This window comes from Chrysemys picta, chromosome 4 (assembly GCF_011386835.1).
Source record: "Chrysemys picta bellii isolate R12L10 chromosome 4, ASM1138683v2, whole genome shotgun sequence".
Taxonomy (NCBI): Eukaryota; Metazoa; Chordata; order Testudines; family Emydidae; genus Chrysemys; species Chrysemys picta.
The window spans coordinates 143,064,585-143,085,086 of NC_088794.1; the positions used below are offsets into that span (position 1 = coordinate 143,064,585).

Below are 20,502 nucleotides of genomic sequence, written 5' to 3' on the forward strand. Positions count from 1 at the left end.
TCTGGGGATCTAGCAACACTGTTGTGATAGTCTTTTTGTCCTACTCAGCTCTCAAGATGTGTTCCCAATTCACTGTGGTGCTCTTTTGCCATTCCAGGCAGTTCTGCTTGTGTTAAACTATTCTCCAGCAGAGCTGCAACTCCCATTATTCATGGCATTTGAATCAAAAGGTTATCAGGTATGTATGGGGTGGGGCAGACTTGGGCACCCTAACTTCTTCTTCAGATCCCGTATTCTTTAAAAGACAATTTAAGGAGTGCTGTAATCTCACCACATTTTGATCAGTATAAACTGTGCAGGCGCTCAGAGACTGGTGCAATTACAGGCATTTTTAGCATAAGAAATACCAAGAGGACACACCTGCATTATGTCAGTTCAGATCTAATGAGAGTTGGTTGAGTGAAGGCAGATGGACAAGGTTGTTTGTGGCTTTTTTTTTTTTTGAAAGCTAAGCTGCTACTGCAACTTTGCAGAATGTATCGGTGTGTGCTACCCTGTACGTTTCCAGATGTGTCAACCTGCCTAGTGTAGGGCAGCGGTGAAATATTGCAACTAAGGGAAAGAAGAGAGGGTGGATACATTTTTTTAAAAAAGGGTGTAAATGAGCAGAGAGCAGCTAAGCCTTGTGTTAGTTCTCAAGCTTCTCAGCTGATGACTGTACCATTCATCGTTCTAGATGTAAGGAGGAATTTGATTTCAAATCACACAGAACCGGATTCTCAGCTACAGCCCAACTGCCACTACTGAGTGCAGGGCCAGTCCCACTGCACTGAATTAGAGCAGCCTGGAGGCTGTTCTAATTTCAACCAGCTGCTAATCCCTAAGGGGTGGAAACTGCTGCTGAGACTTGGTATGGCATCATCACAGCATGCTGCCATGTCATAGAATCATAGGAGATTTGGGTTGGAAGAGACCTCAGGAGGTCATCTAGTCCAACCCCCTGCTCAAAGCAGGACCAACACCAACTAAATCATCCCAGCCAGGGCTTTGTCAAGCTGGGCCTTAAAAAACTTTAGGAATGGAGATTCCTCCCTAGGTAACCCATTCCAGTGTTTCATCACCCTCCTAATGAAATAGTTTTTCCTAATATCCAACCTAGACCTCCCCCACTGCAACTTGAAACCATTGCTCCTTGTTCTATCATCTGCCACCATTGAGAACAGCCAAGCTCCATCCTCTTTGGAACCCTCCTTCAGGTAGTTGAAAGCTGCTATCAACTCCCCACCTCACTCTTCTCTTCTGCAGACTGAATAACCCCAGTTCCCTCAGCCTCTCCTCATAAATCATGTGCCCCAGCCCCCTAATAATTTTCATTGCCCTCCACTGGACTCTCTCCAATTTGTCCACATCCTTTCTGTAGTGGGGAGCCCAAAACTGGACGCAATACTCCAGGTGTGGCCTCACCAGTGCCGAATAGAGGGGAATAATCACTTCCCTCAATCTGCTGGCAATGCTCCTACTAATGCAGCCCAGTATGCCATTAGCCTTCTTGGCAACAAAGGCACACTGTTGACTTATATCCAGCTTCTCATCCACTGTAATCCCCAGGTCCTTTTCTGCAGACCTGCCGCTTAGCCAGTCGGTCCCCAGCCTCTAGCAGTGTATGGGATTCTTCTGTCCTAAGTGCAGGACTCTGTATTTGTCCTTGTTGAATGTCATCAGATTTCTTTTGGCCCAATCCTCCAATTTATCTAGGTCACTCTGGACCCTATCGCTACCCTCCAGCATATCTACCTCTCCCCCCAGCTTAGTATCATCTGCAAACTTGATGAGGGTGCAATCCATCCCATCATCCAGATCATTAATAAAGATGCTGAACAAAACCGGTCCCAAGACTGACCACTCGGGCACTCCGCTTGATACCGGCTGCCAACTAGACATTGAGCCGTTGATCACTACCCGTTGAGCCCGACAATCTAGCCAGCTTTCTATCTACCTTATAGTACATTCATCCAATCCATACTGCTTTAACTTGCTGGGAAGAATACTGTGGGAGACGGTATCAAAAGCTTTGCTAAAGCAAGATATATCACATCCATCACTTTCCCCATATCCACAGAGCCAGTTATCTCATCATAGAAGGCAATCAGGTTGGTCAGGCATGACTTGCCTTTGGTGAATCCATGTTGACTGTACCTGATCATCTTCCTCTCCTCCAAGTGCTTCAAAATGGATTCCTTGAGGACCTGCTCCATGATTTTTCCAGGGACTGAGGTGAGGCTGTAGTTCCCAAGATTCTCCTTCTTTCCTTTTTTAAAGATGGGCACTATATTTGCCTTTTTTGAGTCGTTTGGGATCTCCCCCGATCGCCATGAATTTTCAGAGATAATGGCCAATGGCTCTGCAATCACATCAGCCAACACCCTTAGCACCCTTGGATGCATTAGATCCGGCTCCATGTGTATGTGCAGCTTTTCTAAATAGTCTTTAACCTGTTCTTTCACCACTGAGGGCTGCTCACCTCCTCCCCATACTGTGCTGTCCAATGCAGCAGTCTGGGAGCTGACTGTGTCTATGAAGACCGAGGCAAAAAAAGCATTGAGTACTTCAGCTTTTTCCACATCATCTGTCACTAGATTGCCTTCCCCATTCAGTAAGGGTCCCACACCTTCCCTGACCTTCTTCTTGTTGCTAACATACCTGTAGAAACCCTTCTTGTTACCCTTCACATCCCTTGCTAGCTGCAACTTCAATTGTGCCTTGGCCTTCCTGATTACACCCCTGTACACTTGAGCAATATTTTTATACTCCTCCCTAGTCATCTGTCCAAATTTCCACTTCTTGTAAGTTTCCTTTTTGTGTTTAAGCTCACCAAAGATTTCTCTGTTAAGCCAAGCTGGTCGCCTGCCATATTTGCTATTCTTTCTGCACATTGGGATGGTTTGTTCCTGTGCCCTCAATAAGGCTTCTTTAAAATACAGTCAGCTCTCCTGGACTCCTTTCTCCCTCATATCCTGCTCATCAGTTCCCTGAGGGAGTCAAAATCTGCTTTTCTGAAGTCCAGGGTCCATATTCTGCTGCTCTCCTTCCTTCCTTTTGTCAGGATCCTGAACTTGCCCATCTCATGGTCACTGCTGCCCAGGTTGCCACCCACTTCTACTTCCCCTACCAATTCTTCCCTGTTTGTGAGCAGCAGGTCAAGAGGAGCACGGCCCCTAGTTGGTTCCTCCAGCACTTGCACCAGGAAGTTGTCCCCAATACTCTCCAAAAACTCTAGACAGCTTATAGGGGACATCTCTTGAAACCTGGCCCCTCCTCTGGGAAAAAGAAGAACAGGAGTACTTGTGGCACCTTAGAGACTAACAAATTTATTAGAGCATAAGCTTTCGTGGACTACAGCCCACTGAAGAAGTGGGCTTCTTCAGTGGGCTGTAGTCCACGAAAGCTTATGCTCTAATAAATTTGTTAGTCTCTAAGGTGCCACAAGTACTCCTGTTCTTCTTTTTGCGGATACAGACTAACACGGCTGCTACTCTGAAACCTCCTCTTGGAGTGGCTGCTCAGGGAGGCACCCAGGTACACTAGGGCGAGCTGGAATGCGAGCGCACAAATTTCTCAGCTCCCCTGATGAGGACAGCACCATGGCATTAAAGTGTGGCATGGGGCATGTCCCCTTTCATTCCCCTTTGTGGTTGCATCTATTGGGTGGGTTCCACTGTGCAGGATGGGGACAGGTTTTCTAGAACTCGTGCTGGGGAGGGTCTGCTCCATCAGGGTTCCCCTTGCACTAAAGCACAGCAGAGCTTGAGGGGTTGTCAGGGGTCAGCCAGGCAGGTATCGAGTGATGCCAATCCCCCAGCCATTGTCTCCTGCGGAGCTAGGACAACCTCAGTGCTCTCAGCAGCGTCTACGGAGCGACTCTGCCAGAGCTCTATGGATGCTCTAAGTTCCTCCTTTGCCCTCGTCTTCATGGAATCCCTTATCCCCAACCCGTGTAGAGCTCCACTGCTCAGTATTGATGCAGGGGGAAAGATCTGGCCCTTTAGAAGAGTTAAAACCCTGATGATGCATTGACATTCAATTATTTATGGTGCAATCTTTAGCTGTGTTCTTTCCAGAACACTATTTTGTTTTGGGTCTTGCATGTGTCTGAGAATAGCTCTTTGCTGCAGCTTCATCTGCAGGAACCTAGTTATTTATTCATAAGCACTGGATTTATTCTGATAGTCTGATGGGCTTACCGGCTTTACTCTGAAAAGGGGATAGACAGGGCCCTTTATGTCTGTGGGTTCCCTGTGGCCAAGATTTGTTTTGTCCCCTTCCTCCAAGCCCAAAGTGAGAGAGGTTCATAGTATACTTTGTATATAGTTAAAAATCCCCCTTAAAACTTTGTCTGGAGTGAACAAGAATAGGAAACTGGAAATAAAATCAACTAACCTTGAAGTTGTATGTATAGGGATATATGTACTTTCTAGCATTTGTAGATCTGTTTTCCATTTCTTTAGTTCCTTCTCTCTTTTCTCCCATCTCCTACTTTATTTTCTTTCTCTTCTCCATTTTCTCTTTCTTTTCAGTCCATATTCACCATCACTTTAATTCATTTTCCTCTCTCTCTCTCTCTCTCTCTCTCTCTCTCTCTCTCTCTCTCTCTCTCCCTCAGCCAATTCTCTTTTTCCCCTTTTCCAGGTCACATTCTCTTTCTTCTACTGTGTCTTTTTGCCCCCTTTTCTTCCCAACCGGCTCCCACACATGCTCATTCCCTTCCACCTACTTCACTCCATGGGAAGTTTCCCTTTCCCCGGTTGTAAGCCTCTGGCCCCCGTTCTGTTTTCTTCTCTCACTTTCTCTCCCTCCTATCCCCTCACCAATGTCCATCCCTCCATCCCTAAATTGCCATTACAAATACTTTCCTCTCCTTCCCTCCTGACACCTCTTCTGCCAGGTCCCACTGGTCAGGACCTCCCCAGCTTGTAAAAATCCTCCCACCAGGACACAAAGATCCTTCTGAAGCAACGCAGGGAGCTCCCCTCTGCATTTAGAGTGAGCGGGGCAGAGGAGTGCTGCCAGAGGGGGTCTCTGCTCCCTGACTGCAGAGCACTTTGTTAGAGACATGCGGGCGGTAGCAGAAGTCACAAAGCTGGGAGGGAGGAGCGAGGCGGCACAGAGCACACAAGGGGTGTTATGATGCCCTGTTAACTGATGGGCAGTTTCACTTGCCAGGGAAGGGTAATAATGTTTCAGACATTAATCTTTTAAGGCCCTTTGCTCAGGGCTTGCACTGGGCAACAATTCCCATCAGTTTCCCCTGCACCAGCCAGCCAGCGGGGAGAGGACAGGGCCTTCCCTTAGACCTAGCTTCCCCCTCCCTTTATACTCTGCCCCGAGCTTAACCCATCACAGACTGCAGCACCCTGACGTTGTCACATGCCTCCTCAAGGGTAGGATCCTGGCACCTGCCTGAATCCTCACGTCTGTAAATGCAAATCAAGCCCATAGTGCAGCCATTGAAGGGCATGTCTACAGTGCTAAGAAAAACCCGCAGCACCACATGTCAGACCCCAGGGCAATTGACACAGGTTTGGGAGCTTGGGCTGCAGTACCAGAACTAGTAGTGAGACATTCCCACTCGGGCTGGCGCCCAGGCTCTGAAACCCGGTGAGGGGGAATGTTCTCGGTTACTGGGCTCCAGCCCGAGTGGGAACATCTACACTGCTATTTGTAGTCCCTCAGCCCAAGCCCCACAAGCCTGAGTCAAATGACCAGGGCTCTGAGACTCGGTGCCATGGGTTTTTCTTTGCAGTGTAGCCATTCCCTAAAATAACCCACTGCAAATCCCCCCCTCGCTTCACACAATCCCCTATCCTTACAATTATAATTCTCATCATCCCCTGCACCCTCTATTTTGAAACACTCCAGAAAAAAGATTGGTCCTCAGATATAGGGGATGCAATGTGCATAGTAAAAAGGCATCATATAATAGAAGGCTAGGGGGTGCTTTTGCATATCACACTTAGTTTCAATGCATGAGACGTTAAGACAGTGATTCTGGCAATATTTGATAAGTTGTCACCATGGCAACCACACTGCCATATGAGTAGCCTCCTGGGTTAGAGCCCAAAATACATCACACACAGATGATGCCCACATCCTTCTCTCTGCTCTCAGCCCTCAGCTGGGCCAAGGTTATGCTCTCAGGGCCAGATTTTCAAAGGTATGTTGGCGCATAAATCCCATGGATATCATTACCTTGAAAAATCTGGCCCTAAGTCACTTTGCTGCTTCCCAAATCCTGGACCAGCCAGGGGCTAAAATGGCCCCCAGCATAATTTAGAGCAGCCTGAGAGCTCTCTCACTTCAGCGTTCTCACCCTGAGCCAGCTCTTCTCCCCTCTAGCATGCCCCATCCTCCTCTTGCTGAGTAAGGCAAGTATGTGACATAGAGCTGCATATACAGCCTTTATGCCGCTCAGGTGTCAGATGTTACAGTCTCATCATTTGGTGATGCTAGCACTCTTTCCATTCCCAAGGTATCTCTGGAGGATGTTAAACAAACTACTAGAGTTAGACATTTCTAAATCAGCAGGTCCAGATAATTGAACCCAAGAGTTTTAAAAGAGCTGCTCGAGGAGCTCGTTAGACCATTAATGTCAATTTTCAATAAATCTTTGAGCACTGGGGAAGTTCCAGAAGACTGGAAGAAAGCTGATGTGCCAATTTTTTTAAAAAGATCAAGGAGATGACCAGGATAATTATAGGCCTGTCTGCCTGATGTCGATCCTGAGCAAGATAATGGAGCAGCTGTTACGGGACTTGATTAATAAAGAATTAAAGGCCAGTAATGCAATTAATGCCAATCAGCATGGATTCATGGAAACTAGATCCTGCCAAACTAACTTGATATCTTTTTTGGATGAGATTACAGATTTGATTGATAAAGGTAATAGTGCTGACATAAAATACTTAGACTTCTGCAGGGCATTTGACTTGTTACCACACGAAATTTTGTTTTAAAAAGTAGAACAATTAACATGGCACACATTAAATGGATTAAAAACTGGTTAACTGATAGGTTTCAAAATGTCATTGTAAACAGGGAATCATCACTGAGCGGATGTGTTTCCAATGTGGTCCCTGGAAGATAGTGGCCGTACGCTATCTTAACATTTTTATCAATAATCTGCAAGAAAATAAAAAATTATCACTGTTAAAGTTTGCAGATGACCCAAAAATTGGGGGAGTGGTAACTAATGAAGAGGACAGGTCACTGACTCAGAGCAATCTGGATCATTTGGGAGACTGGGCACAAACAAACAATATGTATTTTAATACGTCTAAATTCAAATGTATACATCTAGGAACAAAGTATGTAGCTACACTTACAGGATGGGGGACTCTATCCTGGGAAGCAGTGACTCTGAAAAAGATCATGGTTGATCATGGGGATCATGGTTGCTAATCAGCTAAACATGAGCCCCTAGTGTGACTCTGGGGCCAAAACAGCTAATGTGATCCTGAGATGCATAAACAGGGGAACCTTGAGTAGGAGTAGAGAGGTTATTTTACTTCTATATTTGGCACTGGTGCAACCACTGCTGGAATGCTGTGTCCTGTTCTGGTGTCCACAATTCAAAAAGGATGTTGATAAACTGGAGAGGGTTCAGAGAAGAGCCACGAGAATGATTAAAGGATTAGAAAACATGGCTTATGGTGATAGACTCAAAGAGCTCAATCTATTTAGCTTAACAAAGAGACGTTTAAGGGGTGACTTAATTACAGTCTATAAGTATCTACCTGGGAGCAAATATTTAGTAATGGGCTCTTCGGTCTCGCCGAGAAAGGTGTAACGCGATCCAATGGGTGAAAGTTGAAACTAGAGAAATTCAGTCTGGAAATAAGGCGTAAAGTTCTAACAGTGATTGTAATTAACCATTGTAACAATTTACCAGGGGTTGTGGTGGATTCTCCATCACTGCCCATTTTCAAATCAAGTTTGGATGTTTTTTCTAAAAGATCTGCTCTAAGAATTATTTTGGGGAAGTTCTCTGGCCTGTGTTTTACAGATCAGACTAGATGATCACCATTGTCCCTTCTGGCCTTGGTATCTGGGAATCTATGAATCCCCCTGGTTCAGGGGGAATCTTCACCTGAGTTTTTAGAGCATCCTTCCAGCTGCTTTGCTCTGCTGATCAGACACATGGTGGAGAACCAAGCCCTCTCTCTCTTAGGCTACATCTACACTACAGGGGGGGTGTCGATTTAAGATACGCAAATTCAGCTACGCGAATAGTGTAGCTGAATTCGACGTATCGCAGCCGACTTACCCCGCTGTAGGGACGGCGGCAAAATCGACCTCTGCGGCTTCCCGTCGACGGCGCTTACTCCCACCTCTGCTGGTGGAGTAAGAGCGTCGATCCCCGAGAGGTCGATTTCTACCCGCCGATTCAGGCGGGTAGTGTAGACCCAGCCTTACTTTCTGTGCCTACCCCGTTATTGCCCTGACTATCCCTCAGAGAGCTGTGGCAGCCTGCCTGAACAGTACCCTATTTTCCCAAACAGAATTTCTTTCCTAAGACCATTCCACATCCCGTGAACAAGGCGTATTTGTGGAGGTTTGTTCCAGCTTCCCATCACTGGACTTGCTCCAGATCTTCTGGGATGTGGGCTGGATGGCCTCTCTCACCAAACTCCTTAGGTGGGGAAGAGTGTCTCTTCATCAGAGAATCCCTCTGCACTGGTGGTCTGGATGGTTCCGCAGGAGATGTCTCTGCTTCCTTCTGCTGTGGCTTTGGTATTCCGGGAGGTGAGTCACACTTGCCTGGAAGTGCTCACCACAGGCTCTTACCACACGGTCTAGTGCACACACCCTCCTTCCTTGCTGAGATGGTCTCTGCCCTCTTCTCTGATAGGAGGAGAGTTTGAAAGCAGTATAAAGGAGATGTGTTCCCTGGGGAACTGGTGGGGAAATATCCTTCCAGTTCCCACTTGGAAGCTTCCTATTGTAAAGTCTCTAGCATAGTGTCTTTTTAGATGCAGAGGATTCTGACCATGGTTCTTCAAGATGATTTGTCTATCATAGTTGGCCTGCCCTGTCCATGTAAAAAGCTCCCCAGGACCCCTCATTCAGTAACCTTTGCTCCTGAGCAAACTTCAGTGGGTATCTGCCATTAATTATTTACAAATTTCTACTTAGTAAAACACAGGCTGTGGCATAGTGACCCCAAAGCCAATTTCACTATGGCATCCTATTCCAGTAAGACCTTTCTGTTGCATGTGGTAATGCCCCCCGGGGAACTCCTAGGCAAAAGAAATGGGAATAAATCTCCAAAGAGGTCTTTTGAGTTTCTTCACATCCAGTTGTTCAGAGCTATTTGAATGTCCTTGCTCTGCACTGCTGTATACTTGGCTTGTGTTATAACTGCATATCTGCTTGTGCTTTCCTGTATAAGCTAAACAAGTCCTCTTAAAACAGTCCTGTTTTCATGCCTAATTTGGCCTCTTTCATGCATGTCATTTCACTTTTATCTTCAAAGTGGGTAACCCTCTTTGTTGGAAACGGGAAACATAGATCCTGATTATGCAACCCTTCCTCACACTGAGTAGCACCTGGCTCTGTGTCAGCTCCTGATACCCTTCCTCATTTTCAGTAGTGCCTCACTCCACGAACAAGCCCATTGACCCCAGTGGAGCGATGTTCAGTGCAAGGTACAGCTAGCCATGAGCAAGTGTCTCAGAATCTCTGAGTAGTCTATCTGAGATCCATGCAACCACCCTTGTCTTAAGGTATTACTCAGCGTGAGTAAGTGAGGCAGAATTTGGCCCTTAGTTAGTGAGGCCAGAAAAGAAATCTGGGGTCATCCAGCCCCACTCCTTGCCTTTTGGATCCTATGTCATCTCTCAGGCATGTCTGCTCAGTTCTAATGCAGTGATGGTGCATTGATCACTCCTCTTGCTTTGTTAGGAAAAAATCTTAACATCTAGGCTAATTTTTTCTTCCTTAAATTCAAACCACTGCTCTATCTTCTGGGACTGTAACTAATTCCCTTCCTTCATTTATATTGGTACCTTGAGAGGTATATATAGACTGTGATCATGTCCCCTGAGTCCTCCCCTTTCCACAGTATGTAAATTTAGCTGCCACAGTGTCTTACCCTCCCTGCTTGTCCCATGTGACTTATCCTCGAACGCTCGTACCATCTTTGGTGACTTCTTTTGTAGATTCTCTGGGGGGTGGGGGAGGTCTGTGCCTTTCCTAATCTGTGCCTTAACCTCCCTGCTTGTCCCATGTGCCTTATCCTCCAACGCAAGTACCATTTTTGGTGCCTTCTTTTGTAGATTCTGTAGGGGGGGGGGTTCTGTACCTTTCCTAAACTGTAGGAAACCAAACAACGTTTCTAGCTTATTTGTGTAAGTGGTCTATAGAAACACACTAGTTTAAAATGTGACTTCTGTATATTAAGGGTATCCAGGAATAGTATTATGTGGCCTGATTCATTGAGTGGTGATTGATTATTAGTTATTTCCAGTGATTAAATTTCTGATGTTTAAAAGGTTCTAGTCCCAGAATCAGGCACAACAGAATTAAGTTCAGTATCTGGTTAGGAACCCCAAGGTGCACAGCCATGACACACTGAGGGCAAAGCAAAGCTTTAGATACTGTTATTAGCATAATAAGTAAAAACACAAATGTTCCAACCCAAATGTGAATATAGCTGTAGCGAAGCATTAAGGTGGTCATGTCCTGCACCATCCCCTTACGTATAGTCACAGTCTTTTCTTGGAGACCTAGTGATGGGAGACAGGTGGTGTTCCACAAGTGTCGTACCCTGCCTCTGGCATGCCAAGCAAATCCGATGGTCAAGATCTCAAAGCTTACATAGTGGTTTGGCCTACTATAGGGCCTCGTTACTGCCATGAATATTCCTATGGATGGATGGCCTCCTTGTCCATAACTAACTTCCTCACTGTAATAATGTTGGAGTGCCCTTATCCTAGAGGTTAGTATATTAATGATCTCAGCTTATTATCAGATACACCAATTCATTGCCAAGCCAGCTTTGAAGTTGTACTTTTTCAGATGTTCCTATTCTAATATATCCAAAAGCTGATATCAGTTCATATTCCTGCAGTTACCTGGTATCAGTTTATACAAAAATCCCCTAAATGTAATATTCCCAGTTCCCCAATAATTCAGGGTCACTGTTGTGTAACTCACTTATGCTAAGGCTCACAGCCCTCAAAGCCTTATGCTAACTTCTTAAGTGAATATCTTACAGCAGTGTTTCCCAAACTTGGGATGCCGCTTGTGTAGGGAAAGCCCCTGGCGGGCCGGGCTGGTTTGTTTACCTGCCCTGTCCGCAGGTCCGGCCGATCGCAGCTTTGACTGGCTGCGGTTCGCTGCTCCAGGCCAATGGGAGCTGCTGGAAGCGACATGGGCCGAGGGACGTACTGGCTGCCACTTCCAGCATCTCCCATTGGCCTGGAGCAGCGAACTGCGGCCAGTGGGAGCCACGATCGGCCGGACCTGCGGACGAGGCAGGTAAACAAACCAGCCCGGCCCACCAGGGGCTTTCCCTACACAAGCAGCGTCCCAAGTTTGGGAAACACTGTCTTACAGGATGTAGGCCTGTAGGTTTCTTGCGTTACTGCTGTGGAAGATACCTTAAACTAGCTCCCTGGGCTACAGTTTGCCTTTTTTCTCAATGTTGTGTTGATCTATGAGCTCTTCTTTCACTGACTGTCACTCTGTATGTCTTTCTTAGGCTTCCCTGTTAGCTGTCCCAATAATCTGTATCTGTGCTGTTTAGTGCCCCTTCTTAGGTGCAATCCTTTACATTCTGCCATACTGAATCTCAGCTCACTGCCCACAGCCCACTCTTTGCAGTTTGGTTCTGACCTGATTTGCTACTTCTCTACATTTGGTGTTTTCTGCGGATAATCATCTTGGTGAATTGACACTTCCTGCATTGTAAATAGTTAATGCAATTATTTAATAATATGGGTCTCTGTTTCCAACCCCTCAAACATCCTCCACTTGGAGACCTTACCATTAACTCGTACTCTCTGTGCCTGTTCAATCAGTTTCCAATACACGTGTTATATATTTATGACTGTAGATGACACTATATCATATGTATTATTGAAATCCAAGTATACTACATCCATTTCATTCCTTTTCCCTCCTAAATCAGTTGTTATGTCTAAGAAGGCTGTTAGATTTGGTTAGCATCACCTATTTCTAATGAATCTATCTCTGTCAGTTATTAGACACATTTCTCCCAACGGTCCTTCTGACTCACTTATGACAGAACACACTCAAATATTTCCCAGAATAGGCATCATGCTAATTGGCCCATAGTTCACCAGATCCTTCCTCCTAGCTTTCTTAAAGATATTGACCTTTTCCGGTCATCTGCATTTATCATTTATGCATCAATGTGTAGATGCTTTCACACTGTCTACAGAGCAGTACAATATACAATGAGAAGTTATGTGCTCTTTGCTGCATCTGGTGATGATAAAAGGTCTTTTCTCATAATGATATTTGTAGATACATGTTTGTCATAAACCCATATCAAATGCCCCCATTAGTCATTGTTTTTCATTTGGGATCAGGCACGCAGTACATATTCTCTTTATTCTTTACATCACAATTTTTCAGGCGAAAATGAAAGTGAGTGGCTCAGACATCCCACTATGACTAGCTTGTAGCCATCTGCCATCTTGCAGCATATGCCAGTGTGCTAATCTCCTCCTGGATTCCATAATGTTTGGATTGTCATAGTGAGGATGATGTTAACAGTGGAAACGTGGACGGTGTTAACAGATGACATGGAGGAACTTTCACAGCAAAAGCTAGCAGAGTGAGAACAATAGAAATACAGGTTTCAGAGTAGCAGCCGTGTTAGTTTGTATCTGCAAAAAGAACAGGAGTACTTGTGGCACCTTAGAGACTAACAAATTTATTTGAGCATAAGCTTTCGTGGGCTACAGCCCACTTCTTCGGATGCATAGAATGGAACATATATTGAGGAGATATATATACACATTCAGAGAGAATGAAAAAGTGGGAGTTGTCTTACCAACTCTGAGAGGCCAATTAAGTAAGAGGGAAAAAAACTTTTGAAGTGATAATCAAGATAGCCCAGTACAGACAGTTTGATAAGAAGTGTGAGAGTACTTACATGGGGCAATAGATTCAATGTTTGTAATGGCTCAGCCAGTCTCTATTTAAGCCTAAGTTGATTGTATCTAATTTGCATATCAATTCAAGCTCAGCAGTTTCCCGTTGGAGTCTGTTTTTGAAGCTTTTTATGACTGAATACAATTCATGTGGCACAATTGTGTGTTCCATGACTTGGTTGTCAGCTGTGTAGACTGATGGGTCCTTTTGCTGTGAATCATCCAGTCAGAGTCAGTCGACCACCATTTTAGGATTTCACATCTTCAGCTGACTTTTTCTCGCCTTTTCTTATCCTCTTCCATTCGGTAGGTGCTCTAGACCAGTGTTTCTTAACGACTGGTCCATGGACCGGCGCCAGTCCCTGAGATCTCCCTGACACAGTTTAGGAAGGCAACAAGCCAGTCCCTGGTATCAAACTGATTGAGAAACACTGCTGTAGTCTTTGCCTTTAGATGTAGGCCGCCACGGGTCAATGCAGCCGTTCCAAACACAATCAGACGAACGACCTCACTGAAAAAAAGGCAAGACAATGAAAACAAGACCATATATTCTGTCTGGCAATGCTGCAGTCTGACTTATTTTGTGCCACTTGCAGCAAGGAGTCAACATGTCCCTTTGGGCACCATACTGTAGCAGGGTTGTGCAGCTCTGAGAGCTCCATTACTACAGCTGAAAAGAGGGAGGAAGAAAGGGAGTTTCTAAACTGTAAAACAAGTCCCACAAACTGGAATTCTAAGGCATTCCTCCTCACCCGCTGGCCAGTTTTATTTGGCACTGCTTTTCCAGTAATCAAATCCCAAGTGTCTCCTGGCACCGTACAGGTACAGCCTGTGAGTTGACACAATGACTCCTGAGGAGACTGAAAGGACTGAAGAGAAAGTGGTTTGGCTTTCTCCTCCTATTCAGACCATTTGGCAAATGCTAGACAATGCAGGCAAAAGATAACTTATTTTTAGAGCTGGTAGGATGTTTGGATTTTTTTTTTTTTTTTTTTTGCAGGAACTTTTGACTTTTTGTCAAAAAATAAAAAAAATTTGGCTGAAAACTGGCAGAAAACAAAAAAGGGTCAGTTTGGGGGATTTTGATTTTCCAGTGAAAAACTGAAATGAAAAACGCTGAGGGAAGCAAACACTTGCCATGAACACTTTAGTTGGAAACCCAACTTTTTGTAAAAAAAAAAAAAGTTTTAACAAATGTTTTGACTAGCCGGGTGACTACAGCCTCATTAACTGATCTCCCTAAGGATTTGCTGTGGACAGTGTGGGTGGGCTTTTCCAAAGCACTCATGTTGACCTCGCTGTGACTTCAGCAGAAGCAAGATTAGGCCAATGCTGAACATGCTTAAAAAGGTCTTCCTGATTCCTTTTCCTCAGGAGGGTGAACTCAAAATGTTATCACAGCTACCATGGTAATGGGTGCCTTGCAAGTACAACAGATGGAATAGATTAGTTAGATGGTGAGCAGTTGATGTCTTCGTAATGTCAAGCTCAGAATTTGCAGCTCTGTTAAAGCATATGTTCCATAAACAACTTAGAGAAAAACAGGGGTGGGGATTCTTGGCTCCACGGATAAATCTAGCAGTGGTAGATGGAGGTCTTGGGAGCCCTGAAGTTCTATTAGAGAACAATATTTTCCTGTAAGGATTCTGTTAGGATTGCTACCTTGTGACGGAGTAGACTAGGCCCAGAGGCCCCTGGTTGGAGGCCTCAGGGTCCTGCCACACCCCATCCCAGAGAGGAGCGGAAGACAAGTCCTCCACATGGTTTAGAGCGGTTGCGGGGAAGCAGCCAATGAGGGAGGCTGCAGGGAGCAGCCAATCAGGGCTCAGTAGATTCACATAAAAGGAGCGTCAGGGCCAGAGTCAGTCAGTTGCTGCCTGGAGATGTTGGAGTGAGGACTGTGTTCCTGGTTGGCTGAAGGAGCAGCAGGACCATGGACAGATGAGCTGGGGAGCAAGAGGGAGCTCCTGGCTGGCTGGCTGCTGGAACTGAGTAAGAACTGAGCCAGGGAGGGCTGCAGGAAGACAATGTCTCCAGGAAGGAAGTTCTGGGGGTATGGCCCCATACCAGGGCTGGGACTAGTAAAAGACTGAGCCCACAGAGGGCTACAGAGATACCAACTGAGGGGTACTGGGATAGGCCCCTGGTGGACTGTATACCCCAGAAGGGGTCTGTTCTGTTTCACATACAGACAGTGTGTGTGACTCGGCCAGAGGGCTGAGTCACTGAAAACCCACCTGAGAAACCACTGACAGGGGTCACTACAAACTAGGAGATTGCAGGCACATGCACTCAGCCAGGGGGCCCTCGCGAGAGGTGGGTGCCACCCTGTTATACACCTATTTCCTTTTGTCCTGAAAAACAAACTCCTCTAGATGCACTGACAACTGTCATTCGAATGATCTTTTGGGACAGTTATCCTGCCAGCAAGGCTCTCATGCCATGGGAACGCCCCTTACAACCAGCAAGGTTGTGCGAAATTTGGGACACGTAGCAACTCTCAACATGAGAAAGAAAGAGCCCCGCTGAAACAGGTGAGCTGGTAGGGTCCAAATGGGAGTCCCCGTTACTCCCTGCGTGGGCCAAGGGATAAAGGGACACATGTTGCAAAGTGCTAGACACTCCCTGAAATGTGTTGGGTTCTCTCAGTGCCCCTAGAGATCAGTATGAGAGGAAGGTGATCAGCAGCTTGTTGGAAGCAATCAGCACTAAAATCAGATCAGGCCTAAAAATGTCACAGTATCCATGACACTTTGTTATTTGGGGCTAGATTGTCACAGTCCTTACTTGGCAGTACAGGACTGTAGTGGGGAGTAAGCCCCCGCATTCCCCTGCTCAGATTGAGATGCCGACCATAGCCTGTCTGCATCTTTCGGTGCCTTTAAAAATCCTGACTCCCTCCCCAGTGGAAGGAGAGAGCAGGGGAGGGACTCTGACTCTCTGAGGCAGGGTTCGTTCTCCGCTCTGTCACCCCTTGCTCAGGCCAGCTCCTGTGTTTTGTGAACATAATTACACGGCACACATATGTAGTGACAGCACAAAGCCGACAGTTTCAGGAAATCACATTCCACGGTCACCCTGCAAGAACGGCTTGCTACGCTGAGTAGTCTAAGAATAGAATTCCCATGTTGAACTGAAGTTAGTATCTAGGTCAGATATTACTGCCAACGACTGCAGATTTTAACTGGCTCCTTGCAGCATGCAATGGGCTGAACTGGTGCAGCGTTGGTATCAATTATGCATGTTTTGAATCCCTCTGTGTACTGTTCTTCCTTAGCCTGGTGGCCTCCTAGCATCTAGTTTGTTTTCAGAGGGAAAAAAATGCTGTTGCCTTCTGCTCAAATGTCAGTTCACAGTCACTGAGCCTAATATGGGGGGAGAGATGGCTCAGTGGTTTAAGCATTGGCCTGCTAAACCCAGGGTTGTGAGTTCAATCTTTGAGGGGGCCATGTAGGGAGCTGGGGCAAAAATCTGCCTGGCAATTTGTCCTGCTTTGAGCAGCAGGTTGGACTAGATGACCTCCTGAGCTCCCTTTCAACCCTGATATTCTATGAATATGGCCCATGATGGGCTGCTGTTCTGTTTTCACTGCACAGGAGCTATTAGCCCACGCATCAGATAGAGAAAGAAAATGAATGCACGCTGGTTAGTGGGGATATTAATCAGTTTTACCTTGTGTGATGGTTCGTATAGCTACCTGCTTTCCCTGTGCATAGAGGGAATTTATTAAAGTGACAATAGGGATTGTGATCTGGGCGCTTCTGTTTGTTTTTCATTTGCAAAGCCAAACAAAGGGCTGCGCAGAGGGTGGCACATCCGAACAACCAATCTCAGATTGTGCACAGTGTTAGATCAAGCTGTTCACTCCCACCTGTTTTAATAATATACATTCCAACAAATTATAGACCTGAAGTTAGGCTTACTCTCAAAGCGAACAGGAAAGCTTTACTAAATACCAGTTACACTGTGTAAGACCCCTGGGGGAGAGATTGTGACTTTGCCACAAACCCTGTTTGAGGCAGTACATCGCTGCGCCTCCCCAAGCGCAACACAGGGAAGACACAGTTTCCACCTGGCTTCCCCCTTGTGACGGGGCATAGTAATTTGCTGCTTTCCTATACTGGAAGCAAAAGATGATATCTGCAGTAGCACAGCTGTGCAGGCCAGTCTGTTGAGGAGGGGGTGGGGCTGAGACAAGGCTCTGTCCAATCCATGTCCATCTTTTCCAAACCATGAGTAGCGAGTATGCAGCACTTCCTTGCTTCTGTATTGCTAGACCCAGGGACTGGGCAGTCAGAGGGATGTGGGGATGTGTGTGTGATGATCTTTATGCCTCTTGCACTGGTGTAACCCACTGCTGAGTATGTGTTTCAGGTGTCTTCCCCTGCCCCATCCTCTGTGCCTAATCCACAGAGTCTGCTACAGCCCCAGTGAGGGAGTATGATCTTTTAACTCAAGCTGTAGCAGCTCATGATTTTATCTGTCTAGGTCCCTGGTTCAGTCCCCAGGGTGTCAGTCAAGGTGGCGACTGTGACAGGTTCCCCCCAGAGTGCCACCTGGAGCTGGGGTACCACTGAGCCCTCTGACCCACCAGCCTGGGCTCCCTCTCACACTGTGCTGCTGTGACAAGCTGCAAAGCCCTCCAGTCTGCACTTTCACCAGCATTCACACAGATAGGGACACACCCAGCTGCAGTTACATGCAGGCTTTCTAACCACCAGCCTTCCAGTCTAGGACCCCAGAACAGTACCATCCTGCCCTGGTCAAATCTGGCCACTATATGGGTTTATTACCTGGTCCACCTCTCCCGCAATGTGAAGAGGACCATGCACACTTGTGGTAACCAAGCTTAGATTTTCCCCAGACACCTTAGACAAATACACACTGGTTTGGATTAAAACATAACATACGTTTATTAATGACAAAAGATAGATTTTAAGTGATTATAAATGATAGGAAACAGATCAAAGCAGATTACCTAGTAAATAAACAAAACCACAAACTGATCTTAACATACTAGATAGGTAGGATATGAATTAGCAAATTCTCATCCTGAGAGAGAAACAGGCTGGCAGATTCTTAAGACACAAGCTGCCTTTGCTTTGCAGCTTGGGTTTCCCAGGTTTTCATAAACAGGCTAGAAATCCCTGTAGCTTGGGACCATCACTTCCCCCAGTTCAGTCTTTATTCCTCAGGTGTTTCCACGTGTGTTGTTGTTGTGAGAGTGCGGTACCATCATGATGTCATTTTCCCCTTTTATATCTTCTTCCCACTTGCTGAAAAGCAATTTTGCTGTAACCCGAGTCAAACACTTCCCATGGTGTAGTGCTAGCTCTGAAAGGTTTCTATTGTACACACTTCCTGGGGTAATCCTTGTGCTTGTCTGCATTTCTTTAATAAGCCATTAACATTGTTTGGCCTTTTTACTATTGTACCTGAAAGGCTGCTTGTGGGTGTTTTCAACCTCACAGCGTGTTTTAGTACCACATACTTCATAACTTCACATAGAATGATAGCACATACAATCCAATGAGATATTAATGTTTAGCAGATCAAGACTTTTAGAACGATACCTCACAAGGCATGCTTTGTGCAAAACATATCCTAATTATAGGACAGTGGTGAATAAGGGGGTGCCAGGGTGTCACATTGACCATCACACAGACACTAGGCCAAAGGACAATCTAGCCCCCACATCACGCCATTTTAAGAAACAATAGTTCAGAATGAAGGCAAACAGCACAATGAAACCCTGATTATCTAAGGCCTTTAGAAAGCCTAGAAACCTTTCAATAAGTGGGGCAGTCACTCAGCCCAGGTGGCTTTGAAATCTTTATTGCCCACTGGCCCGGAACACAGATTCCAAAGCTTGCCAGGCTGGCACATTAATTATCTATATATTTCTGGTGTCCCCTCAGAACTTTGGAGATTCGTGGTTCTACTCTCTTATTTTTCTTCATTCTGAAAAGCTCTTATAACACAAAAGATGTGGAGTGTCTCCCGGCTGTATCATTTTGTTCCTGAAATAGCACATGGGTTGGTATGTTCATTAGAAATGTGCAATGGCTACAAAGGTTTTCCTATCCCTGCTTGGAGCTTCATCTCTTGCAGGAACAGAACCCAAAATTCCAATTTTGGCTGCTAAGTAAAGGAGGAACTGATTTTCATATATCTAACTTTAAATGTACAGTAGAAGTTTTTGTAGCATCTATGTCAAAACCTATAGAGCCAAATCCTCAGTAGATGTAAAATGAAGCCAGTGGAGCTACACCAGTTACACCAGCTGTAAATCTAACTCATATTCTGCCAGTGCCTTGGAGATTAAACTCTTCCTTTAATGTACTGTCAAAAAATGTTCAGTTGACATGTTAGATGTGTCCTCTGACCACCCTCCTCCCGCTTCTAAAAATAGAGAGAAATCACTTAACACAGGAACAAACAATGCAAGCGTTTTAGATCCCTGGCCCGGTGAGTGGCCAGGTGACTGGTTGTCTGCATCAGACTGTTTCTGCTTTTAGTGTTTGTTTCTTGATGCTAATTGCTCGTGGTGCCTTGTCTCCTTCACTCTGCCCCAATACATCTTCCCCTTGGTCCTACGTAGGCTGGATCTATACTGCCTGTTTTCTTTTAACATTTCTCACCATTCTTACCAGTAAGTAGCACTATCATAAACAAAATAACAGCAGCCACAAGTGGCGGATCTATTCTAGTGCTCCACTTACTTGTTGCTCTCATTAGTGGTGCTGCATTGCTGGAGCAATGGTTGGACACTATAGGGGAAAAAATACTTAGACAATTGTTCTAGATTGTGAGCCTAAGCTCACGTAGCCGTGTCCTTTCTGACCTAGTTTTGGCTGCTTTCCCTTGGGCATTAGATTTGATCCTGATTTGAAGCTGATGATTTCAAATCTTCAGACTCTGTTTGCTCTAGGAGTCTGAGATGTCTCTCTCATGACAGCTTCCCACAGCTGTAACTCCACTAGCTTCAATGGAGTCACTCCTAATTTGCCCCAGCCCCAAGTTCTTGTCTGTGATGTATTGTACCTAACACTTCGCTGTAGGTGTTATGCAGTGTTAGAAAATTAAGTTTTCTCATGAGCGTTCAGTGATTCCATTGGGCTGGAGCCCAAGCTCTGAAACCCGGTGAGTGGGGAGAGTCTCCGAGCATGGGCTCCAGCCTGAGGCTGAATGTCTACGCTGCTATTTTGAGCCCCACAGTGTGAGCCCCACAAGCCTGAGTCAGTTCTCCCAGGCTCTTGGACTCACTGCCATGGGGTTTGGGTGGGTTTTTTTTTGTTTTGTTTTGCTGTGTAGATGTATCCTCTGTCTCTTCAAAGCATTTATGTTGCTGAAGCCGCTTAGACCTCAGGGAGTTTAAACGAAG

General features: G+C 45.7%; 1 protein-coding gene across 6 annotated transcripts in view; it reads left to right on the forward strand.

Moving 5' to 3' along the window:
• RTN1 (reticulon 1) overlaps positions 1-20,502 on the forward strand; it is a 185,802-nt gene that overhangs the window by 70,031 nt on the left and 95,269 nt on the right. The window contains exon 1 of one of the 6 annotated variants that reach the window (XM_065593813.1): positions 14,949-15,110. The exons of 4 other annotated variants lie outside the window; for them this stretch is intronic. The gene's annotated coding sequence lies outside the window, so the exon portion shown is untranslated. Of the gene's footprint in view, positions 1-14,948; positions 15,111-15,587; positions 15,653-20,502 lie in introns of those variants that run through there. One more of the 6 variants, XM_065593812.1, reaches the window with a different exon arrangement.